The sequence below is a fragment of the Gekko japonicus genome, unplaced genomic scaffold, assembly GCF_001447785.1.
Source record: "Gekko japonicus isolate JY-2015 unplaced genomic scaffold, Gekko_japonicus_V1.1 scaffold109, whole genome shotgun sequence".
Classification (NCBI taxonomy): domain Eukaryota; kingdom Metazoa; phylum Chordata; class Lepidosauria; order Squamata; family Gekkonidae; genus Gekko; species Gekko japonicus.
The window spans coordinates 1,310,038-1,322,627 of NW_015164185.1; positions in this window are offsets into that span (position 1 = coordinate 1,310,038).

Below are 12,590 nucleotides of genomic sequence, written 5' to 3' on the forward strand. Positions count from 1 at the left end.
GGTCGATATGCCAACGGAGCAGCTGGCCTTCTTCTGTGGCAACTTCATAAGACAGGGGCCCGGTTACCCTGATGACCTTGGCTGGGACCCATGTGGGGCCCCTGGAGAAGTTTTTTGCATAAACAGGGTTGCCTGGGGAGAATCCACGGTGTGCTGCTTGGGTTTCCAGGGCTGAACTGTGCTCTGGAGCCCGGTCAGGGTGTAGATGATCGAGGCAAGTTGTGAGCCGCCTGCCCATGAGCAGTTCCGTGGGGCTGTGGCTGGTGGTGGTGCTTGGGGTTACCCACTGCCCAAAGAGGAAGGCCACCAGTCAGTGTTCCCAGTCCCCATGGACGATCCGGCATAGGGACTCCTTCATTGTTCTCACTATCCGCTCGGCCTGGTCATTGATTGCCAAGTGGAAGGGAGTGGATCAGACATGCTGAATGGTGTAGTAGTCCATGAACTCCTGGAATTCTGCCAAGGTGAAAGCTGTCCCATTGTCCGTGACCACCGTGTCAGGTATGCCGTGTGTGCTAAAGACCTGCCATAGGGCGCAGATCACTGCTTGGGACAACGTGGAGGGAACCAGAATCACTTCTAACCATTTGGTGTATGAATCCACCAGGATGAAGAAGATCTGACCCTGGAAGGGGCCCGCAATGTCAAGGTGCAGCCGGGCCCATGGTTTGTGGGAGGATTTCTACTGCTGTGCTGGGGCCCGGGGTGGCTCCGGTTGGGACTCCTGGCATGTCTGGCAGCATTTGACACAGTCCTCTATCTTGCTGTCCATGCCTGGCCACCAAACATAGCTGTGGGCCAGTGCTTTCATTCGCACAATCCCAGGATGCGTGTTGTGTAAGGCTGTTAGGACTCATTGGCATAGCGGGGCATGCACGACCACCCAGCTTCTCCACAGCAGACAACCCTTGTGGGGCAACAGTTTGTCCCAGCAGGAGGAGAACATGACAAATTCTTGGCCCATCTGGCTGGCGGGCCATCCCCTCCCCACCCAGATGGACCAGTGGAGCACCCTGGGTGACATCATCTGTGGCGTCTAGTGATCCGGGGCCAATAGGCCCAGCAGGGGGTTTGTGATCAGTGACGACAGTGAAGGGCCAACCATAGAGGTAGTCATGAAACTTTTTCACCCCCACCACAATTGCCAGAGCCTCCTTGGCAATCTGCAGGTAGTTGCGCTTGGCCGAGGACAGAGTCTGGGAGTACTAGGCCATGGAGACCTCCCGGCCGTCCAGCAGCTGGTTACCCAGGACGGCCCCAACCCCATATGGAGAAGCGTCACAGGTGAGGACAATGGGTAGGGATTCGTCGAAGTGTGCGAGGACGGCGTTGGAGGTTAGCAGTTTTTTGACGGCCCTAAAGCAAAGGCCTGCTTCTGGCCCCAGACCCAGGGAGCTTTTTTGTCCAGCAGGCGGTGCAGGGCTCAGCGACAGCGGCCTTGTGAGGCAAGAAGGAATGGTAGAAATTCAGCAGTCCCCCAAAAGCCTGGAGTTCTGACTTAGACTTAGGGGTCTGGGCATCACCAATGGCACAGACCTTGCCAGGCATCGGGTAGATGCCTTGTGCATCAACTGCAAATCCCAGGAACTCAACCCGCAGGACCCCCAGGAGACATTTTTCTCATTTCACCTTAAGGCTGGCAGTGTGGAAGCATTGCAAGACAGCACACAGTCTCTCGGCAAAGGTCTCAGCAGAGGGGGCCGCAATCAGAACATCATCAAAGAATGGCTGCACCCTGGGGATACCTTTAAGAAGACAGTCCATGAGATTCTGGAAGATCCCCGGGGCCACACTGACCCCAAACTGCAGCCGTTACACCCGGAAAGCACCCCTGTGTGTCACAATAGTCTGAGCCTCTAAGGAGGCATTGTCTACAGGAAGCTGCTGGTACACCTAGGCCAAGTCCAGTTTTACAAAAACCTTTGTGCCAGCTAAGGAGGCCAGGACATGGCCGACCACCGGAATGGGATAAGCATGGTCCTGCAAGGCCTTGTTAATTGTGCATTTGTAGTCTGCACAAATATGGACATCCCTGTTGGGCTTCATGGGAGTAACTATGGGGGTCTCCCAGAGGGCATGTGACACAGATTCCAAAACCCCCTGAGCCACCAGGCGATTGAGTTCCACATCCATCTTTGGCTTAAGTGCAAACGGGACGTGCCTGGCCTTCATGCGGATGGGGTGAACGGCTGGCTCAAGAGTTAGGGAAATGGCCGGACCGGTGTAGCAGCCAAGCGTACCACCAAAAACCACTGGGAATTCGTTGCATACATTGTGAAAGTCTATAGGTTGCACGTGATGCACTCCCATCACCTCGAATCCCAGGGAAGGAAACCACGATAGTCCCAACAAACTAGTGAGCCATCCCTCAACCACCAGCAAGTCCAAAAGTCCATCAAAGTCCTTATATTGAACATGGAACTTGCCCCTGCCCTTAACAGCCATCGAGTTCTTTTGGAAATCTCTGAGGGTGAACCCGGCGGGTCTCAAGCGGCCCCCCCCCGCAGGCATAGCCTCTGGAGAGTCTCTTCAGAGATAATAGAAATGGAGGACCCCATGTCCAACTCCATCTTGCAGGGCGCCCCCTCAATATACACAGTTACTTTAATTTTGTCGGGGGTGTCCCGGAGCAAGTTCAATACCTGGTGTTGGTGAACGGCCGTTGTGTGGAGTTCTGCTGATTCCTGGTGTGCAGTGGAGCGACATCTGGTCCCTCAGGAGCGGCAGGCATGTGGTATGTGGCTGATCTTGCCACAGGTCCAGCAGGTCACATCGCAGAACCAGCAGGAGTGTCATTCATGGTCCTCGCCGCAACTGGCACAGGGTCCTTGAGTGGAGGGCTGCACAGGGTGTGCTCTGGCAGCGGCGGAAGGCTGGGCGACAGACCTGGGGCACTTCATCCTTGTCTGAGACATCGGAGACCAAGGAAGCTGAGGCCTGATGTGCAGCGTGGCCCCAGCAATCACGTTATTTATTTATTTATTTATTTTGATTTCTGTCCTGCCTTGCCTGACAAGCAGGCTCACGTTGAGATTTTTCGAAAGCTGTGGCTTTTTGCATCACTTTTTCTAGAGTCAGCTCCACAGGGCTGATGAGCTTATGGCGGAGCTTCTGTTCCCTGATGCCCACGACGAATTGGCTATGGAGGGCGTCTCCTAGGTCAGGGAATCCACAGTGGATGGCCAGCCTGTGGAGTTTGGCCATGAAGTTGGTGGCCGCTTCTTCGGACTTCTGCTGGCATGCAAAGAAGTCCATGCACCTTGCCATCTTGGTTGGTTGAGGCGTGAAATGGTCAGTGAGTGCTTTGACCAACTCATCGTAGGTGGCTTCATCCAAGGTCTTGGCCGCGATGAGGCTCTGGATGAGGCATAAGGTGGCAATGCCACAGGCGCTGAGCGGGAGTGACTTCCTTTTTTCAGTGTCGTTGATGCCCTGGAACCTGATGAAGAATTTTAGGTGCTCCACCCAGGTTTCCCATAACTCCAGGTGAGTGGAGTCAAACTCAGGAAGATGTCCTGGAACAGCAGCCATGACCCTGGAAGCGATGCGAGGCACGGAGGACGGGGGCTCACTGCACGGTGCAGTGCTGGTGCTGGAGTCGGTGCCGGAGGTCTGGTCAGGCTTGCTCATCAGGATCCCACCTTCGTCGCCAGTGATATATACTGGGTTCAGATGTGTAGAGTGATTAGCTCATGTTTATTAAGTGGTTTCAGCTCCAAAACTAAGACGAACTTGCAGGGTCAGAGCCTTGCTTATATTCATGAAACACCCCACACCCAACACATGCCCCACATCCCACGATAGGCTATTTACAAAGTATTGTTTACCAATTGGCTACCACTAGGATCCAGATCTATCTATTGGTTCATCCTAGGATCCAAGCCTTCTATTGTGATTCGCTCCAAGCTACGCTATTTCGCATGTTCGCTTGCGAGCCCTTTCACAAGTACGGTTCCATCGCGATGCATCACAAGAGTGCTGCTCTCTCTGCTTGTGATTGGCTGAAGGTTTGTCATGAGGCAACTCTCAGAATGGTTGTAGAGAAGCCTGTACTCCTGAGAACTGGCATTTGCATCCATAGGAAACAGAAAGTGATAGAAAGGTTTGGAAAACACAGTGCTGTCTGCACAGGTGCCATCTTTAGGAATCACCATTTGACTCCAAAGTAAATAGAAAGCCATAGAAAGCTTCCGAAATCAACTGGGACCCCATGCTTGAATTGCCTCGGGACTGTACACTCCTACAATATTATTGTAACTGTTTCAGTAAACCACCCTTTTTTAGAGGAAAGGTGTCAGTACGAAAGAGCCCCCCAAAGCCTTCACAACTTTATATTGATATTTAGATTTAGCATTACTACAATATAATCATAGGAAGCAAGGAAGCAAGGAAGCAAGGAAGCAAGCAAGCAAGGAAGGAAGGAAGGAAGGAAGGAAGCCAAGCACAGGGAGGAGGGAGAGTTAAAAACCTTCTGGTGCTGATGTTCCATCAATATATCATAGTAAATGTTACTTTTTTAAAAAAAAAAAAGAGGTGGGTGGAGGGGACAGGACAAGGGGACTTGGAGGAGTAATGCAGGGAGGGTGGCTCAAAAACCCACCCAACTGAAATATTATGCATTAGGAATAAAGATGACCCTTCGGGGTTGGAGCGGTATAGAAATCTAATATATAAATAAATAAATAAATAATAACTCAGTTCAGGGAAAAGATTTCAGTAAAAGTGGTGCTAGAAAAACCACAGAAAAACCAACTCAAATGCTATAGGCACCCGAACACATGCAGAAGTAAAAGCAAAAGAAAAAAACACAGTAGAAAAAAACCCCACCCCAAAAAAAACATCAAACATGCAGAACAGATCAGAGAGAGAAAATCACTCACCTTGAACTTTCCTCAGGACACCACCAGAATGGCACTTTTGTGACTGTCCCTTGTTGGTGTTTGATTCATTACCAGATGCCTTTTTCTGCTGTCCAAAATATGCTGCAGCCAGGGAGAAATTCCTTGTAAAGTGGCTTTTAAAATATTTGACTACTTCAGATGTTCATAAATTAAGATTATTTTTAAGAAGTTACAGCAAAAATTGCACAGTCTATGTAGCTACATTCAGCTTTGTTGTTATTTCCAATACTTAAATGTTCCTTGGTGTAATGCCGATGGCTATTTAGCCTGAATAAAGATTGAACTTTCCCTGGCATGCTTACATGTCACAAAGAAGGTGGCCTCTGATTGGGTAATGAATTTCTAGCAGGGCAAGCTCCCTGCTAGTTCCCGGTGGTTTGGCCCTTTAAAAACTCAAGTTGCCATATTAGTGTGGCAGTGTGACAGATAAGCTTTGTGAATGATCAGCTGAGATGGTTGACAAATATACAACTGAGTCCAGTAATTGCATTTAGGGTGCCTTGCAGGTAATCATTTAAGCAAAAATCATTTAATTTAAACTGCCTTTATCCGCTTTGTCTCAACTGGACTAAGCTATCTTAAATTTAAGTCCTTATCTTAAATTGGCAAGAGATCAAGCTTTTAGTCTCATCGACTTAATTCAGGCAGGCTTAAACCTTATTAACCTGGCTAGAGCTGATGGTTGGTGAGAAAGTCCTCCTTTCTCACGGAGACTCAAAGTGGATTACACAGTGTTAATTGATTCAATCAATAATATGAAGAGACAAAGAAGCAATGTACTAGAACTGGGACTACTAAAATGTGAATAAGCATAAGCGTATTATATATGATACAGAGTACAGATATAATGCAGAGAAATAGTATTATACCAGTAGAAAACAATGCAGTGACAACAGTGTATTACATGCAGGAAACACATAATACATCCTAAAACACACTGGTATACTTCCTAGTTCCCTTCCCTTTATTAAGTACCTTCCGGAACCATTCTGTTATAGTATCTTCCTATTACCTTAGCATGCAGCTCTCAAGTCTATACATTCTGAAGTATCCCTATTGATTTTAATGGACACCTGAGATCTAAGAATTTGCAAATTGTGGGCAACTGTTTTATTAGATAATACCCCTCCCACGCAAGATATTACAGGATTAGAGAACTGTTATGTTAGAAATGGATGGATCTGATGCTTCCTGAAGTGAGCAAAGTTCTCACAATGATTTATAAGCACAGTTTTTAAAGTTCATCGCTTAAAACTTCATTTGCTAAGTTCAAAGAAATTCCAAGTGAAATTCCACCTGATTTCCTGCTACAGTGGAAGGAGCAAAGGCAGTTCTTCAGTAACTCATGGTTATAGATCAACTGCAGTCAACCTGTCTTGACTAAATCATATAGAAAATGACTCAAGGTAGATATAGGGCAGGCCTTAAGTATTTCCTGCATTCCTAAACACCTTATAAGAAGTCAGTGACAATGTCGAGAATGATGACTACTGCTCTTCTACTGACAACCCAGGACACTTCTTCCATTATTCAGCTGAAGGGGGTACTTTTTGTAAAAATAGTAGGTTTGCTCATATGCCTTCCATCCCCTCAGCTGTCTTCTGTGGCACTACAATTCAACACTTGGCTATGACCATGCAACACTTGGCTATGACCATCTTGTTTCCACCATACAGACTTCCACTGTTTTTGGCAACAGATGTTGGGTTAGATATCCTAACACAGTTGGAAGATGGTACACAGTCACTATGCTATTTCTTGGGTATGACCATGCAAGAAGAGATTGAAACAACTGCATGAAACTGAATGCTGCTGTTATGGATGCTATGTTTTTATTTTTTAAAAATAGGAGTTTTATATCGATTTTAAATTGTGCTATATATTTATTATTCTTACTGGTTCTAAGATTGTATACTGAATTGTATTTTACTTGTTGTAAGCCACCCCAAGCCTTGTTTGTCAAGGCAGTGGTGGGGTACAATCTGGTTTTAAAAAATTGAAAATGGGATATATGTGGTGACTGATAGCCTCATTGGCAAGGGACGGAATGGGAGACTATCTGGGCGTCACCTGCAAATAACTCCAATATATACAATGTAAGGCTACAATTGTTCAAACTTACCTCCAGATGGTACATGACACCTCACCAACTACATAAAATAAATAAATATAACAGTCCCTTGTGCTGGAAGGAATGCGGACACGAAGGCTCTTATCTTCATTGCTGGTGGAGCTGCCAATTCTGGAAAGAATTAATGAGATCACATCACAAAACATCTCCTTCAAGCCAAAAATCTTCCTTCTAAATCTCTGGGACAACTCTATATCTAACAGAATGAAAGACCTTACCTCAATACTCCTTGCAACAGCTTATCTGATGGTAGCAGTGTACTGGAAATCCTCCTCGCCTCCGAAAATTTCTAGATGGCATGACAAACTATGGGAGCAATTTGTAATGGCAAAAATAACAGATTCAATTCACAGATCACAAACAAGCATGACACAGTACTCGAACTTTGAGACAACTTGGTACCCAATTTTTTCTTTCATGTTAACGCATGATTTACTCCCTCCCAATTCGCTATATCGCAAATGGTTAACTCTCTAAAATACGTTTTAGATTGTCTAGGGCCCACACATACCCAGTGGTTCTCACAATCCACAACATACATACATAAGCCTGCTACCAACGTTACCGACAACTTCTTTCTTGATGCTCACTGCTAGCACCCTCAGGTTTTCCCTGATAGCTACCCATACAAATTCTCTTAAAACAACTTTGGGTAAGCTCTACCTAGTGTTTTTCTTAGACTTTGTTCTATGGATTAATGTTAATGTTCCTGATGTCAGACACACCAATGTCTCATACTTGCTATACTATTTCAATTTCTGTATGTTGCTCTAAAAACCAGGGCTATTTTTGAGCCGGAACGCACAGGAACGGAGTTCCGACTGGCTCCCGAGTTGGCCACACCCAGCAGGAACTCATTAGCATAAAAGGCCACACCCAACAGCAGAAACTGGTTAGGATTGGCTACATTAGGGATGTGTGGCCTAACATGCAAAGGAGTTCCTGCTACAAAAAAAAAGCCCTGGGGTTTGACAACCAACAAGGTAAACAGAATAAGAAGCAAAAGGTTACTTCTGGTAACATGGGGGTGTGGCCTAATATGCTAATGAGCTGTGCTGTCAGGGTGTGGCCTAATATGCTAATGAGTTCCTGCTGGGCTTTGTCTACAAAAAAAGCCCTGCTAAAAACAATACAAATAAATTAAAAAAAATATGTTCCCTGTAGTTTCTAGTGTATACCCGTATATACAGAGGTGTTCTCATGGACAGTGTCATAGTCAAAGGATGCTCTTTCTGAGAAGTCCATCAAATTTTAAGCCTAAATAGTTCTGACTTTGAAAAATTAAGGCTTCACCTTTCAGGAACAATATACACAAGCAGCAGCCTCATAAGTTACCTGACTCATGTGGTCATTTCTCTTGCCAGTGCCAGTGGCCCCAGCTTGATGGCATTATAGTGGTAAATCCCCAAACCAATTGTATGTTGTTTTTCAATGAGAACCACTTTCCTGGTAGTGTTCGAAGTGGACCACTAGACTGGCCTGTTTGGGCTTACTGTGAATAGCTCAGCTTTAGCAGGTTAGTGGAATTTTCCTGCATCCTATTGTTTTAATTGAGCATTCTGCTTAATGCTTTCCTGAACTGTTATCTCTGTCCAGTATTTGGGGAGAAATTGAGATTAATAAATAATGAAAAATGAATTATTACTATTGTGATATTTTTATGTTTATAAAATGTAGGTTTATTAATTAGTTAATAGTCCAGTCCAGTTTTCAACTTAAGCTCTCTATGAGCTTACAATACAGTCTTAAAATCCACTAAAGTCATGGAGTGCATTTAGAATGTCACCGTTAATGTACATGAATATATTGAATAAATTCTCCAGTCTCTTACAAAAAGCCACACTGAGGCTACTTCAAAAAGGGGATTTTTTAAAGGTGATAAATATAGAATAAGATCAACACCCTTTTTTCCATGTGCATTCTCTGTAGGAAATTAAAAGAACATCCTTATAGCTTTTAATTAAAGTTTTCAATCAGATAACCTAAACCTCAAAAGCAATATATCCTATTTTAATTTTTTAAAAAATGCTCATTGTGGTCATTGTTCAGAATTAAAATCCCAAATAAAATATGGGAAGGAGGGAGTTAAGGGGAGGTTATATAGTGTTACCTGATAAAAGAAGACAGTAATATTTAAAATGACGTAAGTGTTGGATCGATTTATGATGTATTTTATCTTCTGGAGAAACCCTAGTTTATCGCTGTGTCATTCAGCTTGAAGCATCAGCTGTATATCTTTCTACCAGCTCACTGTAGTTGTGGGTTGAAAGGAAAACCTTGGCAAAAATGAGATGGATGGGTCAGAGAGAGCGTTTGATGTAATTTTGACTTTGTAATTTCCTTATATTTTCTCTCCAACACTTCCTGTGGACAAACATCACTGTTAATTGCTTACAGACTAGTTATGCTCATCAGTCATTTTCAGCAATTTGCACTGAAAGTTAGAAATTAGAATTTTGTTCCTTATAAGAACTTCCCTGTTATATATTGCACCAAGCCTGGATCACATACCTGGTGTCCCCGCTCTCTAGTTTCACTTTGGGTTTTCTTTATATAGAACTTCTTTTATCATAAGGAATAATTTTAAAATCTAGAATAAATTCCAAATGTGAATGATTTGCACCATTACTACTAACTCTGAAACAACCTTTAATAAAAAGCAAAACTGTCTACACATTCATGTACCTTCACCATCCTTAACATTAAAAAAATGATTTCATTATCTGTAGCTAAAAGTTACTGGATGTGTATGCGTGTATGTGTGTGCACAGACAAAACATTCCACAATGCAATAATTGATCATCTGAAACATGACTGTGGATTATCTTACTTTCCTTTGAAACATGAGCCTGGATTGATTTATCTTCCTCTCTTTTGCTATTACTTATGCTAGTTTTTCTCTGTTGTTGTTCAGTCGCACAGTCGAGTCCGACTCTTTGCGACCCCATGGACCAGATCACGCCAGGCCTTCCTGTCTTCCGCCGTCCTCTGACATTTGCTCAACTTCATGTTTGTTGCATCGATGACACTGTCTAACCATCTCATCCTTTGCCGTCCTCATCTTCTTTGACCTTCAATCTTTCCCAGCACCAGGGTCTTCTCCAGTGAGTGCTCCCTTCTCATTTGGTGGCCAAAGTATTTGAGCTTCAGTTTCATTATCTGGCCTTCCAGGGAACAGTCAGGGTTGATTTCTTTTAGGACTGACTGATTTGATCTTCTTGCAGTCCAAGGGACTCTCAAGAGTCTTCTCCAGCACCATAGTTCAAAAGAATTTATTCCTTGGCACTCGGCCTTCCTTATAGTCCAACTCTCGCAGCCAGACATGACTACTGGGAATACCATTGCTTTGACCATGCGGACATTTGTTGGCAGGGTGATGTCTCTACTTTTTACTGTGTTGTTTAGGTTCACCATCACTTTCGTCCCAAGGAGCAGGCGTCTTTTAATTTCATGGCTGCTGTGACAGTCTGCGGTGATCTGGGATCCCAGGAACGTGAAGTCTGTCACTACTTCCACAACTTCTCCTTCTATTTGCCAAGGAGTGATGGGGCCGGATGCCATGATTTTATTTTTTTTTATGTTGAGCTTCAAGCCCACTTTTGTGCTCTCCTCTTTAGCAGGAGGCTCTTTAGGTCCTCTTCACTTTCTGCCATTAGAGTGGTATCGTCTGCATATCTGAGGTTGTTGATCTTTTCCCCAGCAATCTTAATTCCCGCTTGTGATTCATCCAGGCCAGCATTTCGCATGATGTACTCTGCATATATATTAAATAAGCAAGGTGACAATATACATCCTTGTCGTACTCCTTTTCCTATGCTAAACCAATCAGTTGTTCCATATCCGGTTCTAACTGTCACTTCTTGACCCTTATACAGGTTTCTCAAAAGACATGTGAGGTGGTCTGGTACTCCCATCTCTTTAAGGACCTGCCATATTTTGTTGTGATCCACACCGTCAAAGGCTTTAGCATAGTCTTATGCTTTCTCCATAATCCAGCGAATGTTGGCAATTTGATCTCTAGTTCCTCTACCTCTTCGAAACCCAGCTTGTACTTCCAGCAGTTCTCTATCCACGTACTGTTGAAGCCTAAATTTTCTCTGTATACCTCTAGTATTAGCATTCATTCCCTACAGTTACATAAGGACCTGTTAATGAGTTGGCTTTGGGTAGCAACAGGTGATGAGATCAATGCTAAGGAAGACTAAGGAAGTTTCACTTCTGGGCTGGGGATTCCAACTCATGAGTATACCTTGAATATACCATATGGACAGTAAAAAAAAACCTAAACACACACACATCCAGTGCCTTACTTTCATGAATTCAAGGGTTTGAAGCATTTTTTACCAGTCAGCTTTGATACTGGAAGAGACCCAGAACAGAAGAATGGAGCATAATAACACACTTTGCACGATGACATCATACATTAAGAGGAACTAGATAAGCCATAAACATGAATTTTGGACCACTGTGTATGTGTGTGGGGGGGATCAGCTGTCACGGAGTTCTTTAATCCAGAGTTTTCATATTCTAAAATAAATTTCTCTGCCTTCAAATGGAAAAGCCACAAATTAAAAAGCCTTTAAAAAAACTGTTAGGGAGAGCTTGTGTGGTGTAAATGGACACACAACATTATAACAGGTTTTGATTTTGATGCATTGCCATTTACTATGTCAGTTCATTTGAGGAAAAATCAAAACAAGGATGGGAAATGTAAAAATATTTTTCAGTGTCAGTTGATGACCATGAAGCTATCTGAGTAGAAATGAACTCATTTTTAATGGGGGGGGGAACAAACTTTAATGTCATTTTTGTTTACTGTATGAGAAGTGCAGTTTGGAAGTTGCTGCCAAGGAATCATTGAATGAGGCATCACGAAAGCCAGGCTGGTTAACCAGTGCTTTGAAAATGAAGCCTTTCTTTTAGCCTTATGACTAAATAATACCCAGTGGCTCCAGTCCGAAGCCTGGTTAATACATCTGTCCAAAACACATAATTACTCGGTCATAACATTTCCCCGGCCATCAGCCAACAAACCAATCAGCATTTTTCTCAAACTCATGAGAATTTTTGCTGTGTCAAGCTGTTTGATCTTTAGGTAGTTAAAAAAAGGGTAGAGGGATGCCACACTGGAAGATTTTAATTTAAAATAGCTTCTTTTGGAAATTACACTGGAAGTGAAACACTTTTTTGAAGAGGGGGGTCTCCAACAAAGCTGAATTTTTAATTCTATTTGGGGCAGTTAGCAAATAATACAGTTTCTTTCATATCATTTTGTGAACAGCTTGGTCCATAATATGTTAAGCAGAGATGTTCAAGTTAAACCCATAAAATAAAATGCCCTTAAAAGTAACAATAATTGGGACCTACAAGTGCACAGCCATTTCCACAGAAAAATAATTGGGACCTAGAAGTGCACAGCCATTTCTACAGAAAAATCAGTGTAAATGGACTTTAGCAAATATTGAGTTATGTGATAGATTTTAGGTTAAATGCGATGTTGCTTGGGCTGCAAATTCAGAGGGAGAGATATGAAACCTGAGAACCTGGTTGTGTCATGG